Source organism: Panthera pardus, unplaced genomic scaffold, assembly GCF_024362965.1.
Source record: "Panthera pardus isolate Hobbes unplaced genomic scaffold, ASM2436296v1 HiC_scaffold_17, whole genome shotgun sequence".
Lineage (NCBI taxonomy): Eukaryota > Metazoa > Chordata > Mammalia > Carnivora > Felidae > Panthera > Panthera pardus.
The window spans coordinates 113,816,725-113,829,799 of record NW_026526732.1 but is presented as its reverse complement, the minus strand read 5'-3'; the positions used below and the strand labels follow the sequence as shown (position 1 = coordinate 113,829,799).

The 13,075-nt window shown below is 45.4% G+C and overlaps 1 long non-coding RNA gene across 1 annotated transcript in view; it reads left to right on the top strand.

Annotated features, from left to right (window-relative positions):
• The window catches only part of LOC128777702 (uncharacterized), a 159,135-nt gene extending 148,206 nt beyond the window's left edge, over window positions 1–10,929 (top strand). Inside the window, exon 5 of the long non-coding RNA XR_008423027.1 lies at window positions 8,679–10,929. This is a non-coding gene — a long non-coding RNA (uncharacterized LOC128777702). The remainder of the gene's footprint in view (window positions 1–8,678) is intronic.
• Window positions 10,930–13,075: the final 2,146 nt, after the last annotated feature.

Here is a 13,075-nt window from a genome sequence, read left to right as displayed (position 1 = left end):
AGGGAGATGCAGAATCCGAAGCCAACTCCAGGCTCCGAGCCATCAGCACAGAGCCCGATGCGGGGCTCAAACCCGAAGCCGAGAGATCGTGACCTGAGCCGAAGTCGGACGCCCAACCGACCGAGGCGCCCCTATGTATATATGTTTTAAAAGTCAAACAGATTTATTAAAACTCCGGGTTTGAGCAAACATTGATGTGAATAGGGCAGTATCCAGTCTAGGCAGAAGGGAGTGGGAACAGGAAGTTGTACTGTGGGGGTGGGGGGAGGGGGGACCAGTTATTATAAAGTCATTTTCCTTAGGGGATGGTGAATTAACTGACTAGGGCTGATCAGGTAATTCTTGACTGACTGGTCTAAGGTTCCCTGGGAGAACCAAAACTGTAAATGGAGTCTGATTGGTAGTGACATGGGGCTTAGCATAAGTGATTCCATTTTGGGTTTGTTGTCTGGGGTTGTGTGTGTGTGTGTGTGTGTGTGTTTAAACATGTCTATTTGTAGTCTCCAGATATCCCTGCAATGAAGTCACACACCCAGTTATGCTGTCTCAGTTACAGGGATGCAAAAACCTAATGAATTAGCAAAAGATGGCTGAGGGCCCCTGGGTGGCTCAGTCAGTTAAGGATCTGACTCTTGGTTTCAGCTCAGGTCATGATCCCACAGTTTGTGGGAGCGAGCACGGCGTCAGGTTCTGTGCTAACAGGGTGGAGCCTGCTTGGGATTCTCTATACCCCCCTCCCCTGCTCATGCACACATGTGCACACTCTGAATAAACTAAAAAAAAAAAAAAAAATCAAAAAAGTATTACCAAAAAAAGTTTCTGCTGGTTCCAGGACATGTGATTGGTGAGCAGGTGGGGGCTGGCTGTGTGTCCTCTTCCATCCCCATGGTGCAGAGCCTGATCTTCTAGGGTGGAGCCTGCACAGCCCCATGGAGTGGCCTTGAGAATGTCCTTCCTTGGGATGAATCCTTTCCAATGTGTGTTCTTCATCTATTACTCAAAATAGGGCTCCCAGTTTTAAGAAAGGGGTCACACGTACTCAAGGCATGACAAAGCATCGTTAATATAATGCGAAATTCTTTACGTGTAGGAGGATGTACCTAAGCTTTTAGATTACTAGGGCAGGCGAACGGTCTAAGGAATTCTTCGTGCAGATCTCTAGCTGTTCATGTGACAGTGGTGATTTGCAGGCAAGGATTAGCCAGACCTCTGAATATGACCTGTGGTTATTTTTTTTCCTTCCGGTAACTTAGAAGATAATTTCAAGCAAAGCCATCTTGTTTTGTACTGAACAGTCAAGTACTGTGAATGCCAGGGTAGGCCCCTTGGATTCCTAAAGTGTGATGGTTGTCAGTTGAGATTGTATGCTTGGATAAGTAAGTATCTTAGTAATAGTTTTATGTTTTCATGAAATTCCAATCCTAGCCTTCTCTCCAGATCCAGTGGCTTAGGTATAATTAGATAAAAGGTAGGAAGGAAAACCAGTAAATAGAAACCAGGAGAAATGTTTTAGGACGTTGAACTTCTCAACCTCCTGTATATCTATTAAGAAATGGGCTTATTAACTCTACCTTAACATGCCTGGTCCTTTTCCATACCTGTTGGTTTTTCTTCTGTGTGTGGCAAATATGACCTGTAATGGTGTAACTGTCTTCCTTTAATCTTTTTTATTTAAGAGCCGGGGGTGGGGGGGGGGGCGAGGAGAGAGAATGAATCTTAAGCAGATCCACACTCAGTGTGGAGCTGGACCCACGGAGCTTGACCCCATGACCCTCGGATCATGACCTGAGCCGAAATCAAGAGTCAGACGCTCAACCGACCAAGCCACCCAGGCACCCCTGTCTTCCTTTAATCTGTAATGGATGTTCTGTATATCCTATGCAGACACAGCCTGTTAATTGGGAAAGGGAGAGAATACAGCTAGGAATCCGCTGCTCCCAAAAAGAGACCTTATTTTTCCCCAGAAACCAAATCCTATGAATCAAGATGCAAACTATTTCGATGAAATGTGTGAGAACAGACTTAGTCAAACTTTCATTCTGTTCCTAATGACCTGTCTTTGATTGTGTTGTTTCAGAATAAAAAGTTAACTCTTGAGTTCTTTTTCCTTTGACAATCATAGAGCACTTCCTCAGCTCTGTGATTCACTTCCTGTTTTGGGGGACAGGATGTGGGGTAAATGGTGAAGCCCACGGGTCTACTCTACAAGCTCGGGCAGATGGAGTGTTTGCATTGTGCATCCAGGGAACAGGGAGTCAAGTTGGCTCTTGTCAAACTAGAATCTTAAAACCAGAAAGTGATGGTTTAGTGTTTACTCTTTGTTTTAATCCTCATAATCTTTTCTACTACCTTGGCTGTTAATCTATTTCGAGAGAGAGAACCCGAGTGCGCGTGCAAGCGGCAGAGCAGGGAAGGGGCAGAGAGAGAGGGAAACGAAGAATCCCAAGCAGGCTCTGCTCTCGAACCCACGAACCCATGAGATCATGGCCTGAGCCGAAATCAAGAGCCGGGCACTTAACTGACGGAGACACCAGGTGCCCCTCCTCTTTCATAAAATTGTCTTTCGGCTTGTTTTCTCTATATTTAAAAATGCCTAACTGATCTCGTGTTGCGTATAAGGAGTGATTCGTAGGGACTTAAATAGGCGTCTCCACTATGCCCACCCTCACGTTGCCAAGGTGTCTAAAATGTCGTTTGAATGGTACTTAAGGTTTTCTCTTAAAATCTCAAACCTGTCTTCATTTGTGGTATCCTTCAAATGAATGATAAAAACCGTGCCCATACTGAATTGGAATATAGATTTGTCCCAAACTGCTTCTTGCCATTGTTGAGGAGCTGAAGAAAGAAATGGGACCTCGAGGGAGGGAGTGGGAAAGAAGAAAAGAGGATTGTACTAAATACCTTGTCCTGTTTTGGGAATGGCCCTTCCACATACATACCTTTTCTAAACTTTGTCTCCTGAGTTACAGAAACAGATGTGATCTGTGATTCCACAACGAGATGACGGGGGAAAAAAAAACACACACACAAGGGGATTGACTTTTTTTTTTTTGGATGAAAAGACCAAGGCTAGACAAAACGAAGGTACAAGGATGCTGCATGAGGGTAGCTTACATGCCACCTGCTTGGTAATACTGAGGAAAAAGAATTCCTAGTCAGGATGGTGATCCAGCCACACATGGGAGGAAAGCTTTCTGCACTTGTGAAAAACAGAATCTGGGTTCCCCTGTGTCTCCTGGATGAGCTCACTGGGCAGTTGTCCTCCCAAATCACATGATCTTCGTGTGGTGTAGCCTCTGGAATCGGAATTGGAGTCCAGATTCCATCTGTCGTTTCAGACTTGAATAACTGTCATGAATATGTTGGATTTGAGTTAGAGACTGAAGAAACAGAAGCCACAGCCTTCCCTTTGAGGAACTGGGCGGGGGGTGGGGGGGGGGGGGTGGTCAGAAGGAGCAGGGTGATGAGCATGGAAAATGGAGTAGGGGAGAGTTTATCATGAAATACATTGTTTTGGTTTATGAGGTCACAGTGCCTTTACCTGGCCACATTTGTTCACACCTTTGTGCCCACATGTCACAGGCAAATCTGGGCCTCTAGATGCTTACCAGCACCTGTGCCTCTTAGGCTTATTCTGTCAACATGATCTATGTGTGGACGATGTATCTGTGACAGTTAAAAAAAAAACAAAAAAAAAAAGCCAAAAACAATTGGCTTTTTCCTGTTGCCAGACAGTCACTGTCTGCAGTTGTTAGCTGGTTTGTGCTGAGGGAATATAAAATTGAAAATTCTAAACTAAGCATAATTAGGGAGGGAAATTTGTTGCCAACTTGCCACCCCCATAGGATACAACTAAAGCCACATGTAAATGATTTTCCAGGGATCCAAGTTAGTTTTTCCCTTCTGCCAACTACCATGGAACACCAAGATTAAAGAGTAGTAACAAGGCCTTCTAATAGGTTTTGGAAAGGATTCCGTTTGTCTTAGGAAAGGGTATTGGGAAGAACACCCTTTTGAAACATTGACTTAAATATTTATTTTTGGGTTTATGATCCCAACATACTGCCTTTTGATCTGTTTCTGAGAGCTCAGATTTTCATGTCTTGCTTTTGATTTTTGTCTTGGTGAATTTTTAGAAATTAGAAACTTTAAAAAACAGAACACCCATTGCTTAGCATATGGGACAGAAGAACCTCCCCCCCTTTGGATTTTTTTTTAAATAAGGCATCTAACCGCCCCCCCTTCCCCCTCTCTTATGCCTCAAATGACCTAAGGATTTAGAGGTCCTAGGTCAGATTCTTTGCTTTACACCCAACTGTTTTCTCCTTATATGGTGATCTTCCTGGTTTGTATGGACCCCAAGGGCTCAGGGAGAATCTTTGTGTTGGCTTCGATGGGTATATGTAAGCGCAGTTAGAGGATTCTGATTATCTGGCTCCCAAACAGAGCCCTGACTCCTCTTCCCCCTTTGCATCTTCTTTACCTTTGAAGCCAGCTAATTATGAAAAGGTACAGGGTAGTGACTCTATCGGCCTGTTTCTGGCGTGCGGGGTGGGGAGATCCAAGCAGAAGGAAGCTTGTGGACCTTGACTATGCTTTGAGCAGAGAAAATCTTTTTCTCCTTGTACATTGTTAAATCTGTAGGAAAGGCACATCAGCTCAAGATCTGTCACTCTGGCTCCCGGCCAGCATGCCAAATTCTGTCATCTTTGCTGCATGGCCAAGCATATTTATTACATGTTATAATTCTGGGTTTGGTTTTGATCCAGCAATCCTGATACATCATCAGATGGTTAGGGGTGTGGAAAAGGAAAAAGGCTATATTCATTTCTTGACAGGGTCTTGGGAGAAGTGTGAGCACAGAAGTGCATGCTGCAGTTGGCTAGGGCAGGAATTTTTCACGCGGGCTGTAAACCTCTCCTCTGTGCTGCCTGGAATATTAATTGCATCATCAATTTCTGTTCATACAGATTGGTGATCTCAGACTGAGGACAAATCTGGGCCATGCTCCTGCTCTGGCCACCATATTTCCAAGGAACTCAGCAGTCAGCACCAGCCTTGAGAACGGGGTCCCCGTGGCCCCACGCTCCCGGGGTCTATGGTGGAGCTTGGCCTCCGTCGGTCTGGGGATGGGAAGGAGGCTGAACTCCTGAACTCTTGGGTCTGCCCCGGCCTAGCATTAACCATTCGGAATTGACTTTCCTTACTCCCTTCTTAAAAATGGCTTCAGAAGGGCAGGAAGTGGTGTGAGTAGATAGTAGTTAAAAGGAAAAAAATAGGGAAAGTGATCGCATTTGTTTCTTGAGTCCGGAGAGCCTTGACCGTGTCATTGGCAGTAAAGTCTTTCCTGCTCCTCGGGGCTTCACAGATGAATCCTTGGCTTTGGGGTGGCCAGTGAAGGACTGTTCTAAAGCTCAGGAGTACGTTCAGCTGCTTTGCAGGAAGCAATGACACAAGGTTCCAGCCACTCTCCCCCGCCTTCCACTTATTGTTTGGGGCTTGGAAACCGGCTGGGATGAGGAGGAAGAGCCACTGAGAAGTGGTTTTTTTTTTTTTTTTTTTGGCAGTTTGGCTGCTGAATGAAAGCAGGCACTTTATTTAGAAGTGAGTAGGGAGGGAAATGTAGCTTAGGGTTGACACCCTTCTGGTGCTTATCCATAAATATGAAATGGTGTTAGAACACCAGACACCAGAGAGCTTTCTGATTGGCTGTTGGTGATGTCATCTTGTCATTAATACTGTGCTCAGAAAATAAACTGATCTGCCTGTTTTCTTTCTTTCTCTTTTTTAAAGCTGAAATGTACAAAAATCCATTTTGTAATCTAAAATGAGGCACTTCAGTCAGAGCACTTTGAAAGAATGCTATTTCTCATGTGTTCAGAGTCATTTTGGCCTTCACTTGAGCTCTGCAGTAATGAACCACAGGTATTCAGCCTGTCTTGTCTTCTTGCTGAAAAGTGAGGCGACTGCTTTTCAACACCTGGGCACCAACGGTTGACATTTACCCATATTAAGTGCTAATGCAGTAGATGGGAAAGTCTATCTGTCAGCCTTTAAATGTCTTAGTATGCTCACAGGCAAGGTTGGTGCTTGTGGGTATGGGAGGGATATGGATGGTGATGAAAAGTGCTTGCTTTGTTATTCCTAAATCCTAATTTTACTTCTCTACCTCTGATAACTCTGCAGCCAAGTGGACCCCGGCCTTCTTTTCCACTTAATGCTCATCTGATCTCGTGCTGCTGTTTGAGCACAAGGATCACACTTGTGGCATATGTCCAGGTTCCCTGTGTAAAATCCAATCGCATTCTTGCTATGCAGGATTGATTGACATTCCCAGGAGGAAAGCCACTGCCCAGCAACTGTGTGACCCCTGCATTGATCTGTGACCCCCAGGGGTCTGGGAAGGTCTCCCCATCCTGCATCCCTACTGGTTCACTCTGATCGAAGGAGGCGTACCGAGTCTTGATTTACTGTTGTGTATAACTATACTTGTATGTGTTTTCTTTAAACGAAATGAAGACCTGTCCTTTTGAGGGAAAACCATGATTCTTCATTAGGAATTTTAGCTGTTAAAGTCTTACCTTTCCTTAAAAAACTTGGCTTTTGTGTGTAACTGTTGAATGATAATGCTCCTTTGCCGCCAATGTACTCCTAGGTAGAATGCCTCTAAGAGTTCACCGTGTCACTGGTGAAATGGCTCTCCAAGGTTATTTTATGAAAGCCATGGGATGTAGTCCTTGGATCAGCTAACTGCCTAGCAAGCAGGTGCAAGTGATGTCTGTCTTGCAACCGTATCTCCTGTTAGAGGGAGATGCTGCGTTACTTTTCAGAGTTTCCCTTGTCTTCAGCAAGCTTAGAAACCATAGATTTAGGGGCCTTTGGGGTCAGAGGGGAAAAAAGAAGAGACAATGAGGCCCATTCATTCTTAGGGGCTCTAATGAGTCATAGAGATGGTCTATTTTCCAGGTTAGAGCTCTCTCTCTGACAGGCTTTAATTATCTGTGATCTGAAACAAGGAGTGATAAAAACATGCAAAAAGCCTTTCAGGAACAGGTTTTTGAAGGAGATGAATCATCCAGTTCTGTGTCCCGCTCAGCCCTTTGGCGAGGGGCTGGCTGCCTCTGCCCGCCCCCCCCCCCCCCCATTAGTTTGCCGCTTGGTCACGTGACAGCTGTCTGCAGACCAAAGGAAAGAAACAATCCTTCACTAGCAGGAAACCTAATCCTAGGCAGGTGCAGCTTGAGTAACCACCCTGGACACGAAGGTCAGCATGGTTGCAGCTCCCACCCCCACCCCTCCCTTAAACTTTTGCAGATGGTCTGAGTAGGGAGGAGCAAAACCCAGTAACCCTTCTCTCAACTGCAGCCCCCAGATCGTCCTCTCCTCCGGGATCCCCATTTCTCTAGATACTGCTGAACTTTTGAACTCCAGTACAGTGCACTATTAGGATGTTTGTTTGAAGGTTTCAGATAAAGCAGTAGCAGATTTTACGGAAACAGTAGACAGATCCATTTTCCTTTTCCTCCAGTGATGGTAGGGATCTAATTAGAAGTCCGTGTTTTAGCAACTTCCTCTGTATGTGTTGTGGGTTCTTTTTTTTTTTTTTTCCCCCTCTCCCTAAAAGAGGCTTATGGACATGAACAAAGGCCGGATGTTGCTCTAGAGCTTATGAACAAGTGCTGTACTTTAGATTTGTCTGTAGTTTACAGACCACGTTTTCCTTCTCCGGACCAAACTAGATCCTGTCCGGTGTGAGGACTTGTTATTTTCATCGAGCTGCTGTTTTCGCTCTTAAAGTGTCCCCTTGCCACTTTATTTCACATCCCTTACTAACGGCCACTTTCTCTATTTAGATTCTCACTTGGAACTAATGCAGATCCTGGGCACACAAGTGTGTCACGCCCAAGGGCTGGTATATTTGAAAAGCTATAATGAGAGTGAAGGATGTGTGTCACCCTTTGGAGGGGGGTGGGAGGCACAAAGTTAAACAGGAATCAGAGTATCAAGTACACAAATCTGCAGGGAGAGGAGTCCAACATTTTCTTATTTGGAACCTCATTGACTGAAATCTGACTTTGGGGACAACAGAATATTTGCTAAACTAATCCACTTCTCTGAATAGCTCTCTCATTTCTCGTGGCTTGGCGACTGAAACTTAGAAATCCACAATTATACTGTACGGATGAGCCTTGTTGTAAATTTAGTATGTAATCTCCACATTCGGGCTACGTATGGCTATGAGCACCCACTTAAGAGCTAAAAATGTAAGTGACCGCCCACTCTGTCCTGAATTGGAATCCTACATAATTGCTCTATGCTTTAAAAATCTTCCCTGGAGAAAGGAGTTCAAGATTCAGTTGTTAGTGGGCAATCCTTTCTGTGAAGCCGAGAGTCCCTCAGCCCTGGGAAGAAACTTAAGTAAATACTTGCTGTTGAACTAATAGCATGAGTGAAGAACATCGGAGGAAGAATTCACATGTGTTGCTTAATCCAGAGGTCACACGTTGGATTCAGGGGCTCGGCACTTAGAAGTAAACATGCATGAGGCAGTGGCTGTGGGATATTCAGAATCACTCACTGATGGGCTAGGCTGCTACAACTGGTCAAAATGGAATGTGTGGAAGGTTCGGTGGTCTCCGAATCTGGCCGTTCGTTGAAGTCCTATTGTGTGCTCTTAGGAAACCAGCACCAAAACTCCCCCACTCGCACACCTACCCTCCGGAACTCCTGCACGGCCAGAGGAACCACCGCCTTTGTCCCTAGGTCAGGAATGCGGGAATTGGAAGGACCAGCGGGCGGAAGGCATGCGGGGAGAGCACACGCCAGAGGGGAACCGCAAGGTACTGCGGGCACAGAGGAAAGAATCCCCCTAGTTTTGGGGCTTACTTTAAGATTGATTCAGCCACCAGCCTGACACATTGCGTCACGCATTGTGATAGACGTGTACACAGCGAAACCCCTTGTTGATGGGCTCAGGCAGATGTGAGCAGAATCACAATGGCACTTCTCCCCTGGGTTAGGGACCCCTGAGCACAATTACTAGAAGGACCTGCAGGAGGTGGAAGGTAACAGCTGGATTTGAAGAAGTCATCGTCCTGGGGAGGTGATACTTAAACTGGAGTGGACAGCTGGGCGTGTAGGCAGTAGTTTTGTTAGGCGAAGGTGCTGGGGGTTTTCCTCCTGTAGAGGATCCTTTCCCATAGGATAAGAGACAGAGGTTGCATGGGTTTGGCCTCCAACAGAATGCCAGCCCTTGGATGGTGGGGAAACGCCTTTCCAAGGGTACCTCCTTCCTGTCAGGCAGCATGCATGCAGTAGGCGCTAAGACCTACTCCGCTTAGTGCAAGATGTTGAATATATGTCTCGTTAAGCAACGTGATCATTTTCTGAAAATACTTGTGTGCCCTATTTGTGTTTCTCATAAAAACAAAAATTGGGATGGAAAAGAAGGGAAATCTGCTAGTTTGCTCTCCATTTTTTTCCCCCCTCTCTCCTTGGTGATTGTTTGGTTTTTCACATCTCCCCTGTTGGATGACTCTGCCTGGATCCCAGGCTCACAAAGTGAGCACAGCCCAAGTCAGTTTCACAGTCATCTGTTTTTCTTCACACCGCTCCCAAAACAAAGCCACAAGGATGTGAGAAAGGAAGGATTTTGAACATTTGTGATGTCTGCCTGGGCTGTCTTTAATGTAGAGAGACCTTCTCGGTCCTCCTAAGAGGTAAAATGGCTGGTATCCGCGTCCACAGGCTAGACGTGCTGTTTCTTTTCTTTTTTAATGTTTAATTTTGAGAGCGAGAGCGCGAGGGACAGAGTGTGATTTGGGAGAGGGGCACAGAGAAGGAGACACAGAATCCAAGGCAGGCTCCAGGCCCTGAGCTGTCTGTACAGAGCCCGACACGGGGCTCGAACTCATGAACTGTGAGATCATGACCTGGGTTGAAGCCGGTTGCTTAACCGTCTAAGCCACCCAGGCACCCCTGTCAGTGCTGTTCCTAAGAACGTTCTTGGTGCTTATTTTTACTGCTGGTTTGTTGGCGTCTCTGCAGAATAGACTCACGAGATAGGAAAGGAATGTGTTTTTCTTCCTCCTTTTAAGATGTCAAACCCAGGTGGGGAGTCATGATCTTGATGAATTCTAGCACTTGTCAATTTGAAAATGTTCAGGGAAAACAAACGTCAGAAAGGATGGGTTTGTTTACGTGCTATCACTCAGTGATCTGAAGTCACAGACATCTTTCTTACGACACTTTTGAAGCTGAGGGTTGGAACTGAATAATCGACAACCTTCCAACATAGAGCATTACCAAGCTTGAGGGATTTTTTTTTTATTGGGTTTTTTCGTACTGCATTGTTTTCTCGTTTGCCTTTCGTCTTTGATCACTTATTTCTGTGACAAAAATTTGGTCATGTTACTGCTTTTCTCTTTCCCCTAAGCTGATATCGCATGATGGGAGTTCTTCTCCCTGCTTACCCCCCCCCCCCCGCCCCCACCTGTTCTTACTAATTCTGTTGGTTGCACGTAAATTATTTATCTAGACCTAGATAGTTTAAATATACCCATCCATTGTATGTCTGCTTTCATTTTTTTCCTTCAAATGTTTTCAGTTTTCTTTTTAAAATTTGTTCATAATAATGGATTTCAATAGAACCTAAAACCTGTTAACCTCAAGTGTCGGGCTAAAGTTTATCTTGGTAAATCTTTATCAGTGCTTTGAATTAATAGCTGAGTGATAGTGTGGAGGATGTGGTGTGTTTAAAAATCAGAGTGTAAACTGTTTTCAAGTCCTTAAGTCCTTGAGAAGACTTCATTTCCATCCTGGCCCTTGGTGTGGGAATGATGATTCTTCCATGTTCTTTAGCATGTAAGCCTAAGGCTCCGTTCACCATTTGCTTCCCAAAGGTTGAAAATAAGATTGCTTTGCTTTAAAAAAAAAAAAAATTGGGGGGGGCGCCTGGGTGGCTCAGTCGGTTAAGCGTCCGACTTCAGCTCAGGTCACGATCTCGCGGTCCGTGAGTTCGAGCCCCACGTCGGGCTCTGGGCTGATGGCTCAGAGCCTGGAGCCTGCTTCCGATTCTGTGTGTCTCTCTCTCTCTGCCCCTGCCCCGTTCATGCTCTGTCTCTCTCTGTCTCAAAAATAAATAAAACGTTAAAAAAAAATTAAAAAAAAAAATTGGGGTGCCAGGCTGGCTCAGTTGGAGGAGCATGCGACTCTTGATCTGGGGGTTGTGAGTTCGAGCCCCACACTGGGTGTAGATTACTTTAAAAAAATTTTTTAATTCAGTGTTCTCACTAATAGAGGCGAGCTTTCTCTATGCTTTTCTCTGAAGTTTGTAAACGACAGGAGTTACTTTTTAAATATGTCTGAGAAAATGAGCGTAGTCGAACCACATTAGGGAAGAGGAGATGTGGGTTGCCTTGGAAGGTCCTGAAGGACCCATCAGTCAAAGGCATGGTGATCCCCTGCATCTTGCAGTCAGCCTCTGCTCCTCTGTTTCCAGAAACAACTCCTATTTTTTCCTAAAGCCAAAATAAGTTGTCATTATTTCAATGAGACTGTTATTTTAGGAAAGGGGTGGGGCTGTATGGGTGGGTGGCTTAGTCATTGGAGCATCCGACTCTTGATTTCAGTTCAGTTCTCGATCCCTGGGTGGTAGGATCAAGCCCCGCGTTGGGCTCTGCACTGAGCATGGGGCCTGCTTAAGATTCATGTTTTCATCCTCCCTACCTCTCTCTCCCCCCAATCCTCCCCTGCTCGCATGCATGTGTGCTCTCTAAAATTAAAAAAAAAAAAAATGGGGGTGGGGTCGGGGAGGCAGTTGAAAAACATGTCTGCATGATAGCCAAAAGGTAGAAGCAATCCAAGTGTCTGTTGGCAAAGTGTGTATATACGTGGGGTAGGATGTTGAGACTGCAAAAGGACCCTCGGGGACCTTGTGCTCCATGACCTAAGCCTGTCCCAAAAGAACAGATTGTGTGACTGACTTGTACGAGGGACCTTGAGTAGTCAGATTCCCAGGCACAGCGGACCGGTGGTTGCCAGGGATGGGGGGTGGAGGAAATGGGGAGTTCACGTTTTAACGTGTAGAGTTTCACTTTTGAAAAGGCTTCTGTGGCGGGTCGTGCCGATGGTACCAAAGTGGGAAGGGTGCACAACACCGTAGAACTGTGCCCTTCCACATGGTTAGGGTGGTAAATTTCATCACGGTTTTTACTGCAATTAAAAAACAGGAGAAAAAGTATCCTTTGTAAAACTTTACAAGTTAAATGTAAAACAACTGGGTCATGTGAGCTAAATGACAGATGTTTGACCTTATAGCAGCATCGAAAAAAATGTACTAAACCTTGATGGCAAATAATTGCATTGAATGTAAAGGAAGCAAAACACGTCCAGTTAGGTTTTTCTGATCTGTGGTATTCGTCTCCTCTGCGTTTTCTCAGTTGGATTCCGAACAGGGTAAATCACTCCTTTTGTTTTGAATTTGGAATTCCTGAAACACACGAAAACAGGCACATGTTCAAAAGCAAATAGGATTGAACTAGGGGCTAAAGTTGATATGCATGTGGAGCACCTGGGGCTCTAATGCCTACATTCTGACTCGGGGGTGGGGGGGGGGGGTGGGGGGGGAGGTGGAGATGGGGGAGGAGGGACCCAAGACTCTGCATTCCTCCCACAGTCTACCTGCAGAGTTCTTGAGAATGGTTCGGCCTCCCCATGGCTATACTAGGATCCCTCTGAAGGCTTACTCACCATTTTTCTTGCTACTTTGGGTTTCTGCAAGATCAAGGCTGTCCTCATCCGAGTTACCTTGACCTTGAGGATTTCTACAATCTAAAAAACGCCTTCACTGCCATTGTAGTGGGGTGTTACACGAAAGGAAGGGAGGTGTACTGCCCGCATCTAATACGAAGTCCGATCCCCTTTCGTTTTATGGCCGTGTGCTAGTTATTGGGATAGCTGACTCATTTTGATCATGAGCCATGAGACCATGATGAAAGTAGAAAAAAAAAAGACTCTGCCCTCAATTTCAAGCAGTGGAACGTATTTCTGTGAAAGGTCTTGTGCCCATGCCACT